At 42.6% G+C, this 25,520-nt stretch overlaps 1 long non-coding RNA gene across 1 annotated transcript; it reads left to right on the top strand.

Annotated features, from left to right (window-relative positions):
* The first annotated feature begins 11,625 nt into the window (after window positions 1-11,625).
* On the top strand, window positions 11,626-24,094 carry LOC137204666 (uncharacterized). The gene is made up of 2 exons (XR_010933783.1): window positions 11,626-20,374; window positions 22,027-24,094. It is a non-coding gene; the product is annotated as an uncharacterized lncRNA (long non-coding RNA).
* Window positions 24,095-25,520: the final 1,426 nt, after the last annotated feature.

Raw genomic sequence — 25,520 nt, 5'->3', positions numbered from 1 at the left:
TATCATTCTGCAACTTGCTTCTTGAAGGTGACAGTACAATTCAGACTCCTTTTCATGTCAATGCATACACTAGATCAATCTTGCAAATTTTAACGGTTGTCACTTACATGGCTACGTTATAATTTATTATAGTGAATTTTCTTGATGTTTTTGCATATATATAGATAGATAGAGATATATAATATCAATTTTTCTGTAGGATAGGTCCTAGAGTAGAATGTTTGTGTGACAGGAATGGTGCATTTGAGGTTTTGATAACACCAGCTTCCCTCTAAAAAGACATCCAGATTTTTTCCCTTTATACTTAGCCTTATCAAGGGATAATTGATATACAAAAGATGCACACGTCTGATGTATATATCTTGGTGGGTTTGGACATAGGCATACACCCATGATACAAGCACTAACAAGGTACTAAACATACCCATCACCTTCAAGTTTCCCTTGTGTTCTTTTTTGTATATGTGTGTGTGTATTTGGTAAGAACACTTAACATGAGATCTATCCTCTTACCATTTAAAAATATGCAATTCCAGGGGGTTCCCTGGTGGTCTAGTGGTTAGGATTCCTTGCTTTCACTGCAGTGGCCCAGGTTCAATCCCTGGTCAGGGAACTGAGGTCCCACAAGCCATGTGGTGTGACCAAAATAAAAATAATTTTAAAAACGCAATTCCACATCACTAACTACAGGTACTGTGTTACCTCTACAGATGGTACAGCAGATCTCTAGAACTTCATCTGGCATAGCAGAAACCTTACACTCATTGAAGAATAATAACTTCCCCCTCCACCCAGACCCTGGCAACTACCATTCTATTCTCCAAGATTGCCAACTTTTAAAATTGCCAATATTTTTATTGCCAGTATTTTAAATTTCAGTTTTCCAAGCTAGAACATCAGGGTCATCATCCAACTTCTTCCCTTCATTTTTTAGCCTCCTTCCAAACTGACACCACGTTCTGTGATGATTCTTCTGAACTGTCCTAATTCTGTGCCCCCATTTTTATCATCATTGTTACTTTCAGAGCTCTCTTAGCAGAAACTTCCAACTGTTCTCCAAAATACTTTCTTTTATCTCCTTGGGCACATTAGGAGCGCACAGTTTTCCCACGCTCCAGGCGAGGCCACGACAATGGACAGAGAACAGAAACGGCACATGTCCCTTCCAGCCTTGGTCACCAAGAACCTCAGTGCTCTTCGTCGTCTGCTGGCTGAGTCCTGCTGACAGCGAGGCCCAGGGGGGTGGAGGGGCCACAGATGCCGAGCCTGGGTCTCCGAATGACTGTGTGGAACTGACCCACTGCCCAGAGCAATGCTTCTCGTGTTGGGCTGTGGTCCGTGTGGTCGCTTTATTACAGCCGTCAGCCTGCATCACACAGGATGCTCACACTATCGTAGCCGCCCCCTTGCTGGCCTCCTGCCACCTGCTTCTTCCCCTTCCCATAGCCCTGACCCCAGAAGAGTCCTCTGCACCACCCTGATGGTAACTCCCTACTTTGAAGCCGTCAGGAACTCAACATCCTTTACTACAGGGCCACTCCTTCCATGAGGCTGGTCTTCATCCCTCCCCCACCCCCACCCCCGGCTCTGGTGCACAGACTGACATGCATGGTGTTCAGTGCATACGTGGGGGGTGAACCAATGCATGATGTTACCTTAGAAGCAACGTAACACAACCTCTAGGAAGCAGTTTCATAAAAATGATTTTGCTACACAGGACTATTCATCTGTGCTTAACAATTGGTAAGAACAGTGATTTCATGGTTCACCTCCTCAGGTGGGGTAAAACAGCGTGCTTCTGGCGTTACTGATTTCTGCTCACAACGGTCTAAGCTTAAAAAGGCCTGAGAGCTCATCTAGAGCAATGTCCTCATCCTGCAGGTAAGAAAACTGCCACCCAGACGGCTGGATGAACTTGCTCCAGACCATGCAGCCTGTGTGACAGACTCAGAGGAGCGCCCAAGCAAGCCCAGTCCCAGTGCCCAGATCTGGCTTCCCTGACACCTATCGCCACCGAGAGCAGCTGCAGAAAGCAAGGGACATCCGCCTTCTCCTGTCTGCTCTGATTCAGCTCACTTGCAGGCTCAATTTAACGCTCTATTTAAAGCTTCTGTGCCTGTTGGTTCCCCGAGTCTCGGTCCCCCAGCCCACTCTGCAGGGGACAGGGTGTTAGGTCTGGCTTCTTAATCTGTATGCACATCCTCAGTAGGCAGACCGAGCTCTTCTGTGGACATGGCCTTTTTCACTCCTCGGGGCCCGAGGCTACGAGGGGGGAGGGAAGCCGTCTTTCGAAGCGGGAGGGAAGTCGTCTTTCGAATGCATTGGGAGGAATGGCGGGTTTGTAACTGTAATTATACCCCACAGATGATAACTGTTACTTAAAAGATGTATTGTTCCTTGTACTTGGGATTAGAAGCTCAGCGATGGCCCTGTTTAGAAATCAGTAATGCAGTGAGCCAAGCTTTTGGCTCAAAGAAATTCTGATCTAGTGGGAAGACAGGATGGGAAGACACTGGTGCTTTGGGTCACGGTCACAGACTATAAATGAACTGAAACATTGTATGGCATTTCTGACTGTCCTGAGCTCCTTCTGGCTGGGTCCCCTTCTCAGATGCTCTTCCTGTCCTTACTGGTACTTCTGCATCATGGCTTGCTCTGTCTCCAAGCCCCTCCCTGTACACGGAATGTACATCCCAATGGGAAGTTCACAGTGGGAGAAATAATACGCCACCTGAGCTGTACTGGTTATATTTTGGTGTATAAAAAATGGAATCTAAAAAAAAATGATACAAATGTACTTATTTACAAAACAGACTCACAGACTTAGAGAACGGACTTATGGTTACCGGGGGAACAGTGCGGGGGAGGGACAGATGGGGAGTTTGGGATTGACATGTACACGCTGCTATATTTCAAATAGATAACCAACAAGGACCTACTGTATAGCACAGGGAACTCTGCCCAATATTCTGTAATAACCTAAATGGGAAAAGAATTTGAAAAAGAATAGATACATGTATATATATAACTGAATCACTTTGCTGTACACCTGAAACTAACACAACATTGTTAATCAACTATGCTCCAATATAAAAAAAAACCCAAAAAAACCCACCCCAAACTGAATGGCTTAAAAGCACAATGGTTTATTATCCCCACGATTCTGTGGAGGAGCTGCGGGTTCTCCTGCTGGCCTCCCCTGGGCTCACTTGTGGGGCTGCCTTGAACTGGAGGGTCTGCTGAGGCTGGGCTCAGTTGGCAGAGCTGGGCTGGCCAGGCCCCTCTGTCCATGTGGACTTAGGGTTCCATGGGAACAAGCACCAAAGAGAAAGCATTTACCCTGTGCATCATATATGCTCATGCTTTATGGGCTCAGAGCCAAGGTCAGAGGGACAGATACGTATGGGATGGCTGCCAGGAGCCATGATGCATTGTGGACCATTATGGATACAATCTAACACGTTGGTGATAAGAGGTACTAAGAAAAATAAGGCAGGTGGTAGGGAATCCATAGAGAGTGACAGCGTGGTTATTTCAGGTGTGAAGGTCAGCATGATTCTCTGCGAAGGGCAGACAGTAGATCCTGTGCAGGAGGGTAGAGGCCAGGTGGATGGGAGGGGAGAGGGTTCCAGCCACATGGGCAGCATGTGCAAAGGCTCTGAGTGGGAGCCACGAGGGGGTCAGTATGGCTGGAGGGATTGAGCAAAGGGAGAGTATGGGCATAGTCGGTGAGACAGCCAGGACCAAACCATGGAGGCCTTTGTAGACTGTGGTAAGGAAAACATTTACTCTGCGATTTTAAAAAGGAAATTAAGGTTTTTTAAGATGGTAGATGCCCATGAAATATTTTAGTTTTATCCTACAGGTGAGTTAGTTTAACAGATGTCAAATGTAGAAATTCTCAGTACGTTATCTGAATATCCTGCCTGTAATTCCCTTTTCTTATTAGTGTTTGGAGAATCACATTTGAAGGACACTCAAGAGAATACGAATAGGCCAATGCTTACTAGTTTTGTGTAAAGTGTAAAGCTTGAACACATTCTTTTTTACATTTGACAAAAAGTCAAGCTAATTCCTATGCAGTCTGCTGAAGAAACTTTTCGTATCCATGGCATTTATGTCCCCCTTTACTGAGTGCAAAGCTGCTATTTTTTTTTTTTGCGGTACGCGGGCCTCTCACTGTTGTAGCCTGTCCCGTTGCGGAGCACAGGCTCCGGACGTGCAGGCTCAGCGGCCATGGCTCACGGGCCCAGCCGCTCCGCGGCATGTGGGATCTTCCCGGACCGGGGCACGAACCCGTGTCCCCTGCATCGGCAGGCGGACTCTCAACCACTGTGCCACCAGGGAAGCCCACAAAGCTGCTGTTTTTGATGTTGATGGGAGTTCAAAGTTTACTGATCAGAGAAGTAGAGGAAACCAAAGATATAAGGCCACAGACTGTCTTAAAGCAAAGAGCCAGGACTCACCCGGCGGTCCAGTGGCTAAGACTCTGTGCTTCCACTGCAGGGGGCATGGGTTCGATCCCTAGTTGGGGAACTAAGATCCCACACACCACGTGACTAGGCAAAATTAAAAAAAAAAAAAAAAAAGAAAGCGAAGAGCCAGGATGAAAAAGGGGCTGTGTCGAGGGGCAGGAGGCAGGCATACTGTGAATTGATCAAGACCCCCCCCCTCTATGAAATGAGCAGCTCTCCTTGACTCAGCACTTTCCTCATCCATCTTATTTTATTTTCTCCGTAGCACTTATCACCCTGAGATCTTTGAGGATGGAAATGTGATGATGATTTTTATTAGTTATTTACTATATAAGAATTATCTCATTATTATTCTGCCCCCAGAGTCAAGGTCTATCTGACCATAATCTTCCTAGAAGTTGGGTCCCTGTTTTTTTTGATTCGTTGGCTGTATGACTTCAAGCAAGTCCTAAATTTCTTATGCCTCAGATGTATAATTTGTAATATGTAGGGTTTTTTGCATACCCTCCATATTTTATTTCTCTTTAAAAAACATGACTTTTGGGATAATTCCACATTTGGCTTTGAATGAGGAGACTAGGACATTAAGGAAAAATGTAGAAGCTGGGAACAGAGAATGTGGGGTTTGAGAATTGAAAGAATGAACAAGATATGCCAGGAATCCAAGTTTTTGAGAAAAGTGAGGGAGAAGAGAAGCTTCCTTTTCCATCATTCCTTTTTCTGCTTTGAATGCCTAGACTCCTTCATGGGTTTCCTTGTTGAAGTTCAATTTTTTTTTTCTTGGTTAATATTACCTTATCCTGTCTCTTGGAGGCAAGCATAGAATCCCGTTTGCAAATTAGTTTAAGCCTCTCACACAGGGAGATATTGTCAAGTGTGATGTTGGGGGGAATATTGAAGCACAGGTAACCCTTAGCCCCAGGGCAGCATCACCAATACCGCGGGTATTCCCAAATAGAGAATTCCCAGGAGAATCCATAATTAATTATGGCTATTACATCCTCAGGTACTATCCATACCTTGAGTTTCTATGGTTCTATGAGATTCTTGTCTACGTGATTCATGGGTTTTCAGGAGAGCTCTTTGTCATAGATTCTATTTCAAATCTGCTAATTCATGAAAAAGTTTCTGATCCACATTTTTAAAAGGTTTACTGGTGTCCTATTCTTTACACTATGAATAGATACACAATCTCTAATACTAAAGCTTAAATGTTATACAACGTACAGTCTTTTTTTTGCGGTACGGGGCCTCTCCCGCCGCAGAGCACAGGCTCTGGACGCGCAGGCTCCGGACGCGGAGGCTCAGCGGCCATGGCTCACGGGCCCAGCCGCTCTGTGGCACGCGGGATGCCCCCGGACTGGGGCACAAACCCGCGCCCCCTGCATCGGCAGGCGGACTCCCAACCACTGAGCCACCAGGGAAGCCCACAAGGTACCGTCTTAAAGTCCAAGTTACGACTTCAATTTCTCACTTACCTCATCTCTGATGTGCTTGTTATTTCGTCTCTATTCTTCAGAGGGAGAAAGTGCAGGACGACAGTCATTAAGGGTCTAAATTGGTTGTTGCAGTTACTGCCAATGGTGACACAGTCCTTTCAGTGACCTCGCTTTGCCTCTCGATGATGAGAGGGGGGACTAGGCCTGCTGGGCTCTGCTCGAGGTGGGGGGCGGGCAGCAGGGGTGCAGAGGCAGCATGCATGTGTATCCTCCAGCTTCTGAGATTCAGTCTTCCATCTCTGAACCACTTTTGCGGGGCTGGGGGCAGGAGTACTGCTTCTTCTAGCCAGATAGGAGTACCAGTTTCTTACTGATAAGAACACGTAGGCATAGAGTATATGTAAGTATCTAGCTTTGTCCAGATAAGGAGACCATTCTTACAGTTTCCCCTGGGCTTGGATAATCTGTCCAACGCACAGTCAATTCTTGACCCAGCTGGCTCCCTAAAGTCTATTTTTCTTCTGTGTTGGGCTTGTCTCTCGGAAGTCAATGGTCAATTTTTTGTTTTTAACATTATCCTCTTTCTGCAAAATCCAACCCAGAAGTTGCCTGGTTCTTTTGTCTGCTAATTCCTCTATTCAGAGCTATCTATTCCTGCTTTGGGAGGACAGAGAGATCTCCCTCTCTTCCTTAAAACCACCTAGTTATCAAAATGACTACAAGACTGTCAACTCCTTGAGGGCAGGGATTACAGATTATTCATCACTGTATCTTCATTAGTGCTTAAATACTAGATAAATATATGTTTTGTAAATAAGGTATATGAAACCAAAGTGGAGCAGAGGAAATTCAACACATATCGTGTTTATAACAACTGGATTTCCAGACATTTCCAGTATAATAGATGTACTTTCTGTCCTTCTCCTCTTTTTCAAATAACTCCAGCCAAACTTCTAGATTGTGTACCAATTAATGTTCGAGATTATTTTATACACACACACACTGTATACATATATATGTATTTCTGTGTCTCCTATGGTGCTAAGCACAATGTTTGGCAAATCCTAGGCACCCGGTAAAAATCCCTTAAGGGACTGAATGTGATTTTTTAAGCCAAGTTAGTTTATTTTTCAGAAGAATTGAGTTTTAGTGAATTAAACTTTTATGATCTTAGCAAATCCTTCATACAAACCAGTTGGGAAAACACCTATAATTTATGCTTCACAGACCTTCTGTCTACATTCTAAAATTTTATTTGCAGTGCCTACACTAATTTGAATGAGATGAAAACCAAGTAAAAAAACCCCCAAACTAGCGTTGAATGTTTTTAGAAATTTAGGACTGTAATAATCTTATTTCTTCATTCCCTGTTTCTCTTACCTCATTGAAGTATGAGATTTAAGGTTTGGTGAATTGTAAATATATTTTGTATGAATTTTAGACTAAATCAGAGCATGTAATAGAAATTCTAAATGGAAATTGCCTCAGTGATATTATTTTCAAATTTTGTTGAACTATTTTGGTTTAGCTATTTGGTTTTACTAATAATGTACCAAATGTAACTGGCTTTTGTGAATTATATCAAAAACACATCTATTTTTGAAGTATTGAGGGCAACAATGAACCCTTGGGTGGAAGACTCAGACACTGACAATAGTAGAGCAGAGGTTGAAAGCAGAGGCTTTGGATTCTCTGTTCTGGGTTTGAATTCTTGTGTCAGTGCTTCCTGGAAGTAAAGCTACTGAGCTATGTGGAACCCTAAGACGTGGCCTGTATTGAGGGCCTTCTCTAAAGCATGGCTCCCTCCGAGGTTCTCTTCTCTGAATAGAAGTCTTTGGGATCTAGAGGGGGTTATGGAAGGAGAAGACATTAGGAAAGAGAAAAGAAAGCCTCATTCATTGGGGCTGATTAATTATTTAAACAAGAACTTGCAAAAGAAAAGAAACTGAAAGGTCAAAGAAATGAGTAAACGCCAATACTTGCTCCCTTTCACACTTGAGTAGAGATTTCTTAGAATGAAACAGGTTGACATGCTGCATTCCTATCACCATCCATAGAGATCGTGAAACACAACATTTGCAGTGTCTGATTATACAAGAATCAACTGGCTTCCTGAGGAGGAAAACAGTATTTCACACAGTCTGTATGTCACTAATGGGATCAGGAGCCAATAGAGTAATAGGCAGGCCAATTTTTAATGTTTTGTCCAAAAGCTATGCCGTGGAGGGACAGCCAGGTTTAGGGTTTGGAAACTGAATTTGTTACTGTCTGCATGATCTTGGTCAAGTCGCTTCATCTCGTAATCTAGGCAACATCAATATCCTTCCTGTCGTGATTGATGGGCCCTGAGCGGACAGAAGCATAAACAAGAACACAAGTCTGACACCAGAAAGCAAAGAGTAAGCGTGTGAACGTGTGCAGGTCTTATCCGGGCTATGAGAGGTATTAGACTGAGGTCTTTGGGAAGCAAAGATTGAATTAACTAGCATGTGCTTGGTGCCTAGAAACTAAACACAGAAATGGGTCAACCCATTACCAAGAGTGGGAGCTAACAAAGAGGAACCAGAGAAATAGCCCAGAAATCCAGTCTACTCATGTTAGAAGCTGTAGTCCTTGGCTCCGTGTAAATTCCACCTGTCGGTCTTTGCTCCCTCTGACATCTTTTATTGTAGCCCAAGCTCATGCAAGGCTCTTATCCCACCACCCCCAGCACTGCCCATGTTCCAGGGCATATCAAGGATCCAACGAGATGGACCCCAAGCTCTTCTGAGATGTTAGTCAGGGTTGTCATTAGGATGGACACTATAAGTTCTGTTATTTTTAAACACTTTCTTCTAAAGTCATCTTTCCTTTAAGGAAGCCTTTCTTAATTCAGCTTGAGGCAGCATGGCATTGTGAAAATATCATGGATTTTGGTGTAAGAAAAACCTGCAATTGGAATCACTGTTTTGTTAATTACTATTAGCCTGATCTGAGATACTTATTTAACTTCTTTAAGCTCCCATTTCCTCTTCCTTAAGTAAAACTAATATATGTCTAAGTAGCGTTGAAAGTAGTAATAAAAACAGTAAAAATAATTGCTGCCTAAACATAAATAATGTCACTATACCTTTATGCTAAGGCTTAGTACTGGCAAACACTTTGACCTGTGCTATTCCACCCAATCTTCATAGGACCTTGGGAAGGCAGTGAGGGTCCTACCAGTTAGAACAGTTTGCTGAGTGATTTGTATCACCTGAAAGCCAGCTTAATGGTAAATGGCGGGAAAGAAGCAAGAGACTGTTTGGTTTCTACATTCACAGAGTCAGCAACTGGTAGGTGTCTGAGAGCCTTTGGGATGGTTTCATCCTGGGCTTTTCAAGCTCATCTTCAAAGAGACTGGGAAGTGGAACAAGAAGATGGGCGTCCAGGCCCCTGCCCGACTTCAGTCTTGGCAGTTATGTATTTTCAATGTATTATTGATTGTGTTTCCATGTAAGATTTCAACTGAAGAAAGTTCGAATCAAACGCTTTCATTTTACGAGTGGCCAAACTAAGGCCCACTGTAGTTGTGACTTTTATCCCAAGATCATCATAAACCTCTATGGATTAGAAAAAAGAGAGGGAAACTCAAAATTTAAATGGACAGATTTGCCCATTGACTCACAGATTGGATAGTTATTTTCTCTGCCAACACTCTCCTGAGTGATTGAATAAGTTGCGATTTTAATCCTTAATTAACTCACCTGAACATGACATCAATTTAAACTATTGAAGTGGCTTCTTCATTAAACAGTATTCTTTGATGGTTTACTATATACAAGGCACAATCAAAGATACCATAAAAATAAATGTCTATACACTCAATACAGCTATAATTCAGATTGAGTAGATGACTTAAACTTCTGAGAAAGCAGGAGATAGTGCCAAATAAGTGTGAACATCTTGAGAGAAGAAATGACTCAAACGTTGAGGTGATATAGGGATGTATCTTCTTTACAGAAGTTGGGGCTTTTTGCTTGTCCCTAAAGAATGGATAATATTGAAATAAGAGACAGAAGACAAGACATTCCAAGTGTGGAATATCTTCAGTAAAGTCATAGATCTAGGAAATCTCATGGCTCCTGCATTGAAGATGGTAACAAAATCAGTTTACCAAGAGATGAAGGTTTATGAAAGGAAGTTGATAGAACAGCCTTGAGTGGCCAAGCATTGAGTTGTGGGTCAGTGGGTGGCAGCTGAGGCCACTCCTTATCTTACAGAAGAGGGATGGGTGTCCAGGGGCAACTCCATGGATATGGGGCAGTTCTTCTTTGTCCTCTCATGCCATCTCTGCCAGTCACCTCAATCCCCCACTGTATCAAACTCATGGATAACAAGGTCTAAGTCATTTCTAATACCTTGACTTTACCACCGCTGTTCAATCAAACTGGTGGCTGATCCCGTTTGTTATTCTTTATTTTGAAGTGGAAGTGGGTGGTTGCGTTAACCCTTCTCCTCGGTTCAAGGCACATCATCCTCTTCCATCTGAGCAAGGCCTCATTCTTATGTTATTTTTCTCCCTTTTAAAATCCCTATACCCTGTTTCCATTACTCTATTTCCATAATTAAAAATTTCAGTGTGTTTGATATGTATTTTTTTATGTGTTCTTGAAAAATGAGCAGTATTATTTTGTGTGCATATATTTTTAATTTATAGAAATGATATTAATTATATAGCTTCCCTTCATTTTTTCCACTAAGGACTATATATATATTTTTAAAGATTCATCCATATTTCTATGGATGCTTCTAATTCATTGCTTCTAACTGCAACTTCTGCCCTTTCAATTACATACAATTAATTCCCTAAAGCAAGGGGCAGACTTGGGAGACAACATTCATAAATATTAATTAACATATTAAAAGCAATTCAGTTGAAAAAACATTTGTTGAGCACTTACTACCAGACACTGTGCTGGTAGTACATTGGGAATACTGAGACGAATAAAATTCTAAAGCTATCCTTGAGAGATGCCTGGTCCAGTAGGGGACCCAATCATGCAAATAGATAATTACAGTTTAGTGAATTATGTGCAGAAATAGATATGAGCTCAAGAAAGAGCAGGGTGTGATTGTTTCTGCTCAGAGCTCGGCACAAAATGAGTGAAATGTGGAACAAAACAGTGACCCTTCCTAGGTTTCAAAGAATGAGGAAGAGGAGTGTTCTGAGTGGATGGGTGGGGAAAGCGTATTCTACGAAACAGCACTTTTGAAAAGAGTTGTTTCATTGCCTGTCCTCCCCCATGGCCCCTTCCAAAGACCATCCTCCACCCACAGGCTCTCCGAACAGCAGCGGTGTTTACCTCTCCCACTTCCTGAGCCAGGACTGCTTGTCTAAGGGGTGGGTACCTGGTACTGGACACACAGGAAACCTACCCATGGTCCAGCAACCAGCCATGTGTGGTCTTGGTTAAATGGCTAATTTGGTCCAGTCTATTCTTTCCCTTGACATTTGACCTAAGAAAGCCGGGCATGTCGCCAGGTGGTGATAGAAAAGGGAGCTGGTATGTCTTGTTGCCTGGTTGTCACTTGCATGTTGATGAATAAACAAAGAGAGTGGGCTTCAGCAAATGAGGGAATGGTGCCCCTCTTGGGTGGACAGAAATGCCACCTTGCTTCCCAGCAGTTTTCCATCCTCAGCTCCAGGTCTCCAAGTTTGACTTTGCTTACTACCTCGAGTGGTGTGAGGTCTCTTCGGAATCTTCACAGCCAAGATTCCCTTATGATGAACAACTTTGAGTTTCTAAGTGATGTTTCCTTAAAGCATGTGCTCCAAGGCATGCAGACCTAAGAGACCATAATCTGCTTACAAAGCTTTAACTCGCTTGCTATTCTGAGTGTAAAATATGTGGGTTGAAGGAAAATCTAAAGGAAGCACCTGCAGGACCTGGTGTCTGAGTACACATGGGACACACAGATCACTAATTCTGAAGTTCCAGAAGAATGATGGCAACATTGATATAAAGCAAGGGAAATAAAGGAAAAAGGGAGCAGAATTCAACTTTAGGTATGTGAGGAGACTTGGGGAAACTAGATATAAATATCAAATGGTAAATGTGAGAAAGGAGAGATCAGGTCCTTCATTAACATGAGAGAGGCTCCGGGTGAGAACAAGAGTGGCCAAAGATGGGGGTCATGGAAACCAAAGGAGAAAGTTTTAAAAAGCGAATATAATAGTAATAGTAATTGCTACCAAAAGTAGTAACCGTAATTAATAGTTTAATAGTAGTAGTCTATGAAACACAGCCAAGACAGCAAGGAAATGAGGATTATAGAAAGGCAAAACAGTCCTATAAATCGTTCCATTTTAGAAAAGTTTTTAGTGCCCTTTAATATCCCTCCACAGATCTCTCTATGATAACACAGATGTAATTTTGTGTAGTAAAATCCGAGTTCTGCTCTGTTGAAAGTTGCTTTATCTAATGCTCAATACAATGCCATATGTACTTACCAAATATATTTTGATTAATAAGATGAAGAAGGTTCCTGTGCTAAAGTTATCTTTATGGACTTAAAATTAGAAAGTGGTAATCTTGGCAACTGTGGCCATGGGAAGGGGCCGCTGAGGACTCCATGTTTAGAAATGACATATAGTGAAGCCTGTTCTCTGAGCCTCCTTCAAGCAGTCACAGCTAATTTGGATTTGGAGGTTTGAGGGAATTTAAATGTGGGGATTTCCCATGTGAAGCCTCGTTCTGCCATCACGTGCTTAGCTAAAACTGCTCCTTTGCCAGGAACGTACATACTCGCGATGCATTGTTAGTTTGGAAAGAAAATAAAGGACAAATGTTACCATTCTATCTGTGCTGCAGATTTAACCAACTAATTAAATCCATTTTGCTTTCTGGGCTTATGGTGACTTTGTGTAATTCAGACTGGAATCTTGTCACATCCAGAAGATCTGTCGTTGTCCAGGTTACCATGGCAGCTAAATTTTTTCCTTTTTGTAAAATTATCCCCAGCCCTTGGCTTCAGTTAACCACATAAGCTGGTGTATTATTAGCTTAATGAAGGGACCCTTTCTGCAGACTCCTTCCAGTGCTGTCAGGTAGCTGTCCAACTAGCATGGTGTTGCTGTGTTTGGTATCTTACACTCAGCATCCATCTGGAGCTCTTTTACAAAGCTGGTAGGTTGCGTGCCAGAGGACATCCTGCTGCATCCGAAGAAAATTCATCTCCTTCTTCCTTAAGGGTGACCCAGTGACATCATGCAGTCTCCCCCACCCCATCCTGAGCTCCACACTCTGAGGAGTGGCTTGGTTGCCATCTAAGCCTTCATGGCTATTGTCTGTGCAGAGATTCATTTTTTTCATGCCTGTACCTATAATGCAACATACTCTGGGATCAGTTTCAAACTCTAATGATTAACATGTGTTTATTCATTCCAAATGGAGCTATGGCTACAGTCCCTGCTGCACACATGTTATTAGGTTTGTTTTGTTGTTGTTATTATTTTTCCTCCCTAGGTTAATTCCGCCCAAGGATTAGAAGAAGCAACCAGCAATTAACTCCAGAAATCTTTGTCCTTTGTCTCTGAGGCACCTTTCTGCACTTGCCACTTACCTGTAAGGTGCATCCCCAGATCACCTTCCGGACGCCATGCAATAGTCACTGAAGTTCAACCTCATGCCTTAAGCCTCACTCTGGACATGTGCTCCCACAACGTAATGACAGCCAACTAGTGGCAAATTTACCCTCACAGTCTCTAGGCAATGATGCACAGCAGAGATGTAGAGGTGGGAAACAAAGCAGTCTTTGATAGAGTCTAAAATATGGTAGGTGAACATTTAATGACACAAAGGCAGCCATTCTCAAAGAGGTTAGGAAAACTAGGGACATTGTTTATGTCAGCTAAAACAGGTCAAACCCAGGATTGCATCATCAGCTTCTCCTGCTGGTACTCACCTACGCAGGAGACATCCCAGAGTCCCACGGTCAGGTTTGGGGGTAGAGGTGGGAATCTCCTTACCCAACACCCTCAGAATGGCCTCACTGTCAGCTCTACTCAGAGACCCAGGGAGAGAGCTGCATTACCCAATATGCCAAAACACAGATAATTTGGAGCAAATTGTGATTTACTGAGGGATTACTTTTGGTTAAGTGGTTTTCCCTCCTCTCTAAACCCTATCCCAAGCCGAATCTCTGAGCTAAATGGAAGTTTCTGTAAATGCATCCGAGCAGTGGAGGTTAAAGAGCCACTGAGAAATGTATTGCATCCCTGAATTTACAGCTTTGTTAAGCAAAACTATATAAAAACCATGAAACGAAAGAGACTAAAAATAAAAAGGGAAAAACCAATAACAAACAAGCAAATCCAGCCAGCTCTTTTCCCTTGCCCAAGATGAAATGAAGAAAGTAAGCGTGGCACAAATAACTATTTGTAATTTTTTCCAACTTTAATAGTCTATAAATGAGCATAGATAAAGAACATGTGGATATCCTGGGTTTTTTGTTGTTGTTGTTGTTTGTTTGTTTGCGTTGATCTCTTGTCATTTACCTCTTCTGAACCTGAGGTCTCTCTGATAGAGCAATCAGTTTTAAGCCTTGAAAGAGAGTTAAGCAGTGATTGTAATTTTAAAAATAGTACCTAAGGCACTAGGAATGCAGAGTAAGTGCCAAGCTATAATCATTTAAAATCCTCTTTTATTTATCCCATTTCTCATGGTCTGCGTTGGAATAGAACCTCTTGTTTTCACAGGACACTTGAGTCACCTGGTTCCAGGTAGTCGCAGCCTAACGTTCAAGCACAGCCATTACCAGCTCTCCTACCAGGATGGATTTATCCTGTATAAACTCTTCTGATTGTCTATAAATAGCATCACTTGTGAGGATTGTTGAAATAATTTGTTACTATAATTATAGTGACATTTCTAGCATGCTATGATCATATAAAACTGCAGATATAGAAGGATGCTATTTTGGAGTTATTTTTTTCCAACTCAGTTTGTGTTTTATGGAATGGAAGAAAAGATTAGGAATGTCACTTTTTCAGAGAATGGGATCAGCTGCATTATAATAGGACAGAACAATGATACACGAAAATCAAGCGTACTTCCTTAAGAAGAAAGGCAGCTAGCTACTTTAAAATGGACTTGGTTTTAGTTACAAAGAAAAAGAAAGAAAAGAAAAGAAAAGAAAAAATCCCCCCAAGTACAATTTCATAAATACGAGTGAAGTGAAGACATGTGATTGTATTATCCTAGCTGAGGGCCTTAGCCAAGACAAAGTCATTTTAATTTTTCATAGGCCTTTACATTTTTGATGACAACGTCTAAGTGGAGGAGTCACAAATGTCTGAAAAGGAAATATTTAGGATGGTTGTACTGTAAGAATCTTTGAAAAAGACAGTATGTTTTGAATTGACAAAATAGCTCCATTAGTTCCAAATGTTCAGCCAGTACCAATTAAACAAAATAAAGATTTTTTGAGAAAATGCTGTTTGCTGGTGAACAATCACACAGTGTGAGGACTGGGCCACAGTTACAGGTGCTTTTAAACTGCTTCTCAAGATTCTGAAACAGCATATGGTATCTATATAAGTGATATTGATTGACAAAAGTATAAAGTGTCAACGTTTATTATATTTATTTCTTTAGCTTTATTGGGGTATGACTGACAAGTAAAATGGTAAGATATTTAGTGCATAAAATGTGATGATTTGGTATATGTATACATTGTAAAAGAATTCCAAAAATTGAGTTAATTAACCCACCCATCACCTCACATATTTACCTTTCAATTTTTATTTTTTGGTGAGAACCCTTAAGTTCTACTCTCTTAGCAAATTTCAGTTATACAATACCATGCTATCAACCATGGTCACCATGTTCTACATTAGATCCTCAGATCTCATCTACCTTATAACCAAAGATTTGTACAATTTAACCAACCTCTCCTCATTTCCCTACCCCCAGCCCCCGGCAACCACTATTCTATTCTCTGTTTATATAAGTGATACCATGCAGTATTTGTCTCCAAATACTGAATGTTCTCCAGGTTCATCTATATTCTCAGGATTTCCTTCCTAAGGCTGAATAATATTCCATTGTATACATATATATATATATATACCACATTTTCTTTACCTATTCATCCACTGACAGACACTTTGGTTGTCTCTATACATTGGGTACTGTGAATAATGCTACAATGTGCAGATAATCGTCTTGAGATAATGGTTTTGTTTCCTTTGGGTATACACCCAGAAGTGGGATTGCTAGATCACATAGGAGTTCTATTTTTAACTTCTTGAGGAACCGCCATACTGTTTTGCACCATTTGACATTCCCACCAACAATGCATGAAGATTCCTTTTCTCTGTGTCCTCACCAGCATTTGATAGCTCTTATCTTTTTGATGACAGACATCCTAACAGGAGTGAGGTGATATCTCATTGTGGCTTTGATTTGTATTTTCATGTGCTTGTTGGCCACTTGTATGCTTCTTTGGAAAAATGCCCTTTCTATTTCTTTGCCCATTTCTTAATTGTTGTTGTTTAATTGTTGTTTGTTTTTTGCTATTGAGTTGTATGAGTTTGTTATATATTTTGGATATTAACCCTTATTGGATATGTAGTTTGCAAATATTTTCTCCCATTCAGTAGCTTGCCTTTTCATTTTGTTAATGATTTCCTTTTCTGTGTAGAAGTTTTCTAGTCCCATTTGATTTGGTCCCATTTAAAATTTTTGCTTTTGCTGCCTTTGCTTTTGGTGTCAATTCCAAAAAATCATTGCCAAGACAAAGTCAAGGAACTTATCACCTATGTTTTCTTCTAAGAGTTTTACATTTTCAGGTCTTATGTTCAAGTGTTTAATCCATTTTGAGCTGATTTTTTGTGTATGATGTAAAAGAGGGGTTCAAGTTCATATTTTTGCATGTGGATATCCAATTTTCCCAACACCATTTATTGAAGAGACTATCTTTTCTGTACAGTATATTCTTGGCACCCTTATGCAAATTAAGTGACCATATATGTATGGGTTTATTTCTGAGCTCTTTATTCTTTTCCATCCATTCTGTGTCTGTTTTTATGTCAGTATCATACTGTTTTGATTACTATGGCTTTGTAATATAGTTTGAAATCAGGAAGCATGATGCCTTCAACTTTGTTCTTTTTTCTCAAGATTTCTTTGACTATTCAGGGTCTATTGTGATTTCATACAAATTTTAAGGTTATTTTTTCTATTTCTATGAAAAATGCCACTGGAATTTTGGTAGCGATTGCATTGAATCTGTAGATCATTTGGGTAGTATGGACATTTTAAAAACATGAATTCTTCTGATCCATGAATGTGGAATATCTTTCTATTTATGTCCTCTTCAGTTTCTTTCAACAACGTTTTGGAGTTTTCCATGTACAGATCTTTCATCTCCTTGGTTAAATTTATTCTTAATTTTTATTCTTTTGATGCTATTGTAAATGAGATTGTTTTCTTTATTTCTGTTTGGGATTTGCACTGAGCCCAGGGGGCATAGCTGTGGGAAGTGTTTGCATACTCCTTTGAAAACTGCTTTTTTGTTTGTTTGTTTGTTTGTTTTGTTTAGTATGGTTCTGTAAATGCCCACCTGGATTGGCTATCATCCTAAGTGATTTGAGGGCCCATTCCTTGGGTGCAGGCCACAAAAGATGGAGTGCTAGATGTGAGGGCAAGTTCCTTCCAGGGAGAAGCCGAAGTCTTGCTTTTTCTGACGGAGCGAGCTGCAGGGAGGAGGTAGGGCAGGTCTTTTGGGATGCTGGGAGGACCGCACTCAGCACCTCAATGCAGGCTGATTAGAAGCTGGGCCCTCAGGCAGCAGCTAGAAAAGTACGCAGTCAATCCTCTTCCAGAGAGAAACTGGGAGATGGGCATTTTGCCTCTCCCTCTGCGCTGTGAATAGTTCTGTGGGGCTTATGAATGCAAGCCCTGTAGGCTCTCGGAGTACGTGATTTGGGGGTCTGCCCCTTGGTTGGATGCTTTAAAGTTGGAGTACTGTACGTGTGGTCCTAGCCCTTTGCTCATCAGGGAGAAGCTGGGATTTGGGGGTTTCTTCGGATTGTACGTCACTGAGACTAGGGAGTGGTTTATGGCAAGGGCATGTCTCAGCGTTTCCTCCTCAGTTTGATGTGGATAATTTCTCTGTCATCCAATGTGTAGGAGTCACTCAACTACTTCTGGATCTCTTCCAGAAGGAATGGTCCATGTGCAGCTGTATATTCAGTGTATCTGTGGCAGGAGGAAAAGTCAGGAGCCTCCTATGTCACCATCTTGGTGATGTCACTCATGTCAAAGTTTATTTTAGATGTAACTCCTCTTCTGAGTTCCCATGCTGAGACCTACTCCTTTGACCTGGCTGATGACCCCACACAGCAAAATGGGAGTTGGCACTGTCTACCTTTTTTTAGCACTGATCAGGGTTATAATTTTATTTATCTGTATGATCTTTTCTCCATATGTCTGTACTCTCCAGGAAGCTGGACATCCTGTTTGGTTTGTACCCAGTCTTATTAACAGTCCCAGGTCAAGAAGAGCCGGACATATAGTAAGTTGACAAGAGTTGATGAATGAATGAATGATGGAATCAGATTAATGCTGGCTCTGAAATTTATAAGTTGTAAATTTGGGCAAGAATTTCAATTCTAAGAGCCTCAGGTTCTTTATTTATAAAGTGGCTCGTTCGGCCAGGAAGTTCTCCAAGGTCCCCAGCCTTAAATTCCTTAAATGAATCCGTGGTGGATGCCTCAGGGCCCTGCCATCACCTCTTTCTCTGGGAACCATCGGCTCAGCCCCCAGCTACCTCTCACCTGCTTCACCACCTTCCCTGGATGTAGCCATCAGTCCAGGGGTGGATCTGGAACCTAGCTGGGATGATCCCATTCTCTTCTCTAGGTATGTGGCTTTAGGCCTGGACACCTGCCAACCAGAGTCTGCTTTTGGCTGTGCTGTGACCTGTGGATTTGGGCACTTTGGAATGGCCACCTCCTGCCCAGCGTGGACAGACAGGCAGAGTCAGAAGGTAGCGAGAAGAAAAAGAAGTCTACAGAGCAGAGCAGGCTTGCCAAGCGGAGAGTTCCGGCAATTCCCAGTTTCTCCCTGAAGCCTACAGCCTTCTAACCGCGGGTGCCTTAGGTTGGCTTGGGTACTGATAGTCAATTTCCCCTTTCCCCCTTTTTAGGATGAAAAGTAGCTCTAATTAGTTTGTTACTTGTATTCAGAGGCCCAGCTAAATATACACATACATTCTTCTCAATAATGAAAGTTCGTTTAATTGGACGTTGACTAGATTCATTGAATCCTCATTCAGAGAAACTCGTGCCCAGTATCTGCTGTGAGCAACATTTATCTGCACCTGTGACTCACCGACTGTCTCTGGGACAATCTTTTGTGTTTCTACACAGCAGGGACCCCATAAACCTGGGAGATGAAGAGCCTTTGACCTGGGATGAGTAAATAATCCATTCTCAGCCCCACCTCTGAACAGGTTGGTCTCGCCGGCTGCTGTTGACCTTTGTGGTCATCCCCGCACACCTGCCTGTAATTTTCAGCCCTTCCTGCCCACCACTGCGGACGTCCCAGACCCTGGACAAGAGTCAGCTCCCTGATAACATCAGCGCAAGCCCGTGTCTGCCCGTGGTCTCCTCTGAGCTGCCCTATCTTGTTGTCACACACATCCTGACTTTGTATTTCCCTTCCTGATCTCACTGAGAAATGAGTAATTGGGTTATGAATTATCTAATTCCATTAGCCTCGTTATTCCTCAGAAATCTGAGTCCTGGGTAGGCGGTGCTACAAAATGGATGAAGCCAGAAGACTCGGGTCCTTCTGGTGACCATGATCTTGAGCAAATCTCAATCCTTCCTTATTCATAAGATTAGAGCCAATTGTGTGATCCCTGGGATGCTCCCACCTCTCCGCCTATACTAGTGTCTCTTTCCACGTTCCTCTCACTCCCTCCCCAGGCATCCTCCAGGACCTGAAGGTGTGGGGTCTTGTTTGTAGGCGGCTTTTCTCACTATGGGTCTGTCAGTTCTTTGTAGATGTTTTAACATTTCAACTAAATGAGCTTTTTAAAGAAAAGAGGCTCCCAAGAGACAGAGGGAAGACGGGGTGTGGGGAGCACAGCTCTTTGACCTGGAAGGTCTCAAGCACTCAGCTCCCCCTCTGTGTGCTGTTAGTGTTTGCCCACATTTTTTCCCCCTGTGTCCTTGACTGCCACCATCACTGGCCCTGGTTCTTTTTGCCTTACCAGATGTTAAGCGTTCCATGTTTCTTCTAGACCAGGATGCCTTTGTTTGACACACATGAAGCTTTCTCCTTCTGCTTGCCTCACATTCCAATGTTGAAATGTTTTTAATAATCATTTTTTTCTTTTAGTTGCCATCACAATCCCCACCTTGTTCTGTGAATGACATCCCTGAGCAGTAAATCAAGACTCTGGAGGGGCCGGCCCTGGGACTCCAAGGTAAAAATTTGGACACTGGAGGGTTTGTCTCATAATCTATGCTTCTGTTACCGGGCTGGCATGTGTTCTGGTTGGAGAGTTTCAACCGAGGAGGTCAACGGACGAATCCGGACCAGCAGTCTCGATCCTTGTGATAGTAAGGGAAGAACAGCAGACTAACACTTCAGGTATAAGCTCAAAGCAAAGTTTATTTAAAGCATAGGTACACTCTCGGAGGGAGAGCGGAGTGGCTTCTGTGAAGTGAAAGCAGCCCTGCTGCACAGGTTGTGCGAAGTTTATAAGGAGGGGAGGGGTTGGGTTGAGGTCTGGTGGTCAGGCTTCGTCATTTGAGTGACGGGTGACATTGCACGTGCCCCAGTTGTAACTTCCTTCTTATCACCCCTAATCCATTCGAAAAGCCCACTGGGTGGAGGTGGGACGGCTAAGCCGCAATGTAAATTTATTATAATGATGACATAATGAGGGTCAGGTTATTTCAAGTTATTGCCAGGTGTCTGCTGCGCCTGCACACCTCGGGGAGTTCCTCTTTGGTTGGGTTCTTCCTGTCTTCTCAGGATGTGCTGACCACAGCCTGTACCTCAGCCCCTCCTTGTCAAGACTGGCTGAGGCAGGCCCCTGGCCTTGAGTTTTTCACCCTTCCGTTCTCAAGCTGCTCATTTCTAGCTAACTACCTAACCTTTCCATCTTAGTGAGGACGAAGTTAACCACTTGACCATACCTTTCTCTCCAGACGACAGACCTGCCCTTCACACATCAGTCAGATACAATAGCTCAGCTTCCAAAGCATGGCTGCCCTGCAGCGCTGGGTGACCAGAGAAAGGAGAATATCCACTAAAGTGTCTCACAGATACAATAGCTCAGCTTCCAAAGCATGGCTGTCCTGCAGCGCTGGGTGACCAGAGAAAGGAGAATATCCACTAAAGTGTCTCACAGTTTGGAATCATTTCCTTACTAGCATTATATTGGGGCCAATTTGGCATGACAGTGGTGCTTAAGATACTGAACCAAAAATGTTTATCGATTCTCCAGGGCTCTATCACAGCTCTATCTGCCGACTGAGATCTTCTATGAATTTCTCCACTTCTTTTCCCTCTGAGTTGAGATCATACCAAAGGAGAGACTGAAAATAAAGTAATTTACCAAGTGGGAAAGAGGGTATTTTTCTTGTGACTGTTAGCTTGCAAAAACAAAACTGAAGATAACATAGGTTCATGCTATGTCCTGGGTAATGACAACAATCTAGTAACAGCCAAGAGAAGGCAACTTTATTGCTTTCTTGCAAACGAGCCAAAAACAATAGTTCATCAAGTTTCCACTACACTCATAATGGAGCATTTTATGATCTTCTAAGGAGAAGTTTGAAGAAATACAAGACGTGTGCTTTGGATAAAAATGCCAATTTCTCTTAAAATCCTTAAATTTATTTGTCACACTTTCTTTCGCAATTCCAGACTAATTTCTTTGGGGCTAAGATCTTGACTAATTTGTTTGTTTCTTCTGTAACATAAAGGCCATGAAATTTACACTCAAAATGACCATTATTTTGCACTGGGTGTTCTTGGCCTGTTATTTCCTACATAATCTTCACTATGGCTTTTGGGGACTGATTCATTTAGTCTTGGCACTTACTGAAGTTTTCTTGTCCTTTGCAGCTATAGAGATGCCTCAAGTTGGCAGGAAGGGAAGCGAAGTCTTTGTGCTGTTGAATACCAAAGTTGGCCTCTATTACAGAGCCAGAGGAATGCTTTTTGGAATGACATTGGAGACAGCCAAAAGAACATCGTGAAGACATTCTGATGTTGACGGAGAGAACTTCCCACGGTGTCATTGGTGGTTAGGCAGGCAGGCAGGGCAGCTATTGTCGTGTTTGGCTTAGACAGTATGTTTTGGAAGACAACCTAAGTGAAAAGGAAAGCCTCGATGTGATCAAGGCCTGAATGTTTGCCTGTTACTCAGGCAGCCTTTGATGGAAGAATCGGTATTAAGAAGATTACCTTTTTGAATTACTTCCAATGTTGGGCTAAAGTCAGACAGCAGGGGACGTCCACGAGGCCAGATAGGTGGGGTATAAAGCATCACAGCTAGATGAACCCCACAAAAGCCCATCCATAGACTAACTAGCCTTCACTGCTATCGTCTCCACCTGAGGGTTGATGAGCCGCTTGACAAGGAGATTCTGTCCAGAGTCATAGGTATAGTTACCACCCTGCAGACCAACAATTCAGGACAGGATACTGAATTAGGGTGAATCTGCAGGGTAGACTTCAATAGCATATTCTGGGCTTTCTTCTGGGAAGGAAGTGAAAGAGATTCTTGGAGCAGTAGGTGGGGAGAGATGTCAGGTCGAGGAAGGCTTGAGTAAGAGAGGGTAAAGAAAATCAGAAGTTTGGCCCTAGAAGGCTGAATGTGGCTGGAAACAGGAGAGAAAAGGGGAGAGCAGTGTCAAGGCATGGAGTCCTTCTGGAATCGAGACTTGGGTTCTTTACACCTGCCGCTTCCCCACTGGTCTAAGCCTGTCCCCCGGTGTCTGTGGTCCTACCCCGTCCCCATGGCTTGGTTTGGCAGTGACCTGGATGAGGCAGGGAAAGTGGGAGAGAGTAGTGGGGACGGTACAGAGCCTGGTGACAGCACGGGCATTTGCCTCCTTTTGTGGAGGAGCTCAGAGCCAAACACGAAGCTCTAGCTTCTAGGCTCTCGTTGTCTGAACGAGCTGACTTGCTGCAGAGTAAAGCCACAGATATGCCGAGTTTCCCAGCACAAACAGCTGGAGCAGTTTCCCAAGGGCTTGAGATCAGGGAGCAGTAAGAGTGCCTCTGTGTGTGTGTGTGTGTGTGTGCGCGCGTGCGTGTGAAGGGGGCATGGAGGGAACCCATGGTGTCACAAACTCTCCTGTCAGAAAACCACCATCATGTTTATTATCTTGCCAATTAGACCTGTGTAAGTGTGTGGTCGAGATATGGAAACACAGAAAAGATACAGTTCATTTGATCCCCTGTTGCTGTTCACTGTCTACCTGTAGAAGGAGAAAGTGTTACGGAGAACAAACCTGACTCCATATTGGATCTATTCCTTTAGCTCTAACCCTGTGCTCTGTCGCCTGAGCTTAGTCATGCTGGCTCTGAGCCTTTTGTAAAAGAATGTTGTCTATAGCCTGAAATATACAGCAGGGGTCCCCAATCCCCGGGCGGTAGACCAGTAGTAGTCCACGGCCTGTTAGGAACCAGGCTGGACAGCATGAGGTGAGTGGTGGGCGAGCGAGCAAAGCTTCATCTGCTGCCCCCGCATCGCTCACGTTACTGCCTGAACCATCCCGACCCCGACCCCGACCCCGTCCATGGATATATTGTCTTCTACAAAAGCTGTCCCTGGTGCCAGAAAGGTTGGGGACCGCTGGTACACAGGATAGCCCATTCTCAAGGCTCTGATCTTTAAAGGTGTAACACTTTTCCATTCATAGAGAGATAAAAAGTTGCAGAATAGAGAATACCCTTTGTCTTGCTGGAGGTTTACAGAAACATTGTGACCAGACCTGTGTGAACAGCTGCAAGAACAAAGGATTTCAAAACCAAGAAGTTGGCAACAACCAGCCACAGCCCCTCCCCTTTCAGTCTAAAAGAAGGCTGAATCCTAACTTGGGTAAGATGGTTCTTTGGGACACTAGTCCACCATCTTCTCGGTCTGCCGGGTTTCTGAATAAAGTCACTATTCCTTGTCCCAATACCTCATCTCTCGATTTATCAGCCTGTCGTGCGGCTAGCAGTATGAGCTTGGACTCAGTAACAAAAGGAGGTAAAAAGGCATGGAAAAGGATGACAGCTGCCCTGTGATACCCACAACCAAAGGGGTTTGGCCTTATTTTAATCCCAGAGATTTTTGAAATTTATCAAGGGAAAGAAACACTAAACTCCTTTTCTGGCATGTTAATGATAATATATGCTTGAAAAACTCATTATAACCATTAACATGAATAACTAGTGATTTAGAATTTGAGTTAAAGAGTTAGGTTGCTACACTTGTGCTCTCTGGGTGTTTGAATACAATTATTTGAGGATTAAACTGAAAGACATTGATCAGTTCCAGAAATAAATAGCAGGCTTGCTTGCAAAGCTAAAATTGGAATGGAGAAATGAGAATTCTTGGGGAAAATGTCTGTTGTATGAATGAATGAATCAAAAGTGAGATATTCCACACCTAATTACAGGAAGATTTTAGCAAAGAAATTGAGGTTTTTAAGAAGATAAGAGAGCAATTTATGACTTTAAGAAACAGTTTTGCTTTTGTTTTGGTCTATAGGATTGAAGGTGGGATTAAAGAGGTAAAAACTGTATTTTTATTATTTAGTAACCTTCTTCATTTAGACAAAAACTGATGCTAGGCTACCTTTCTTGGTATAAAAGGAGTATCTAGGACCTATTTAAACATTATCTCAAATAGCAATTACATATTAAATTGAGACAAACCCACTGCATCATCCTTAGTTCCTAAAAAACAAATCCTTGGTAGTTTATATTGTACCTAGAAAAAAATGGAATTTATCATCAAAGCTAAACAAATCAGTAGCTATTTGCTACATTATAAAGATAACCTTGGATTTGATGGTGTTGCATATACTCAGGATCAGATGACTACACATATTTTTGGGAAAAAGAAAATCCTTTCAATTAAATCTTTTTCTGCAGTGTAAATGCGTTTCTAGTGATTTAAGTCAGACCCTGAAGGCTGATTTTAATGTACTTTCATTAAGGATTTCATTGATGTATGAGCCTATGGTCCTTTGGTCTGAACTCCCGTCGGTTGAGATGCTAGTGAAACATCAAGCAAGGTGAACAAAACAGGCAGCTCACATGCAGTATTCTGCAGGTCTCACGAAAATAAAATCATCTCAGAGAAACTTAGAAATGTAACGCCAAACAGAATGCAGGAGCCGTTTTCAAAAGCTTTTCTGCCTTTGGACTCACAGACCACCCAAAGGTCAGCAAGATTCTGATGTGCAGAGGAGAACATTAGGAAGTTCTGGGTCCACTCATCCCTGGGAGACTAAAAACCTAAGAAAAATTCAAACCGTTCAAACCATTTTCTAATATAAAAAAGAATCCAATCCATGCATGTTTGTAATTTCCATAAATTAGCCTTGCAGGCTAGCATG

This window comes from Pseudorca crassidens, chromosome 1 (genome assembly GCF_039906515.1).
Source record: "Pseudorca crassidens isolate mPseCra1 chromosome 1, mPseCra1.hap1, whole genome shotgun sequence".
In the NCBI taxonomy this organism is placed as follows: Eukaryota; Metazoa; Chordata; class Mammalia; order Artiodactyla; family Delphinidae; genus Pseudorca; species Pseudorca crassidens.
Note: the sequence above shows the minus strand (reverse complement) of the source record. Positions and strands in the feature narration are given on the sequence as shown.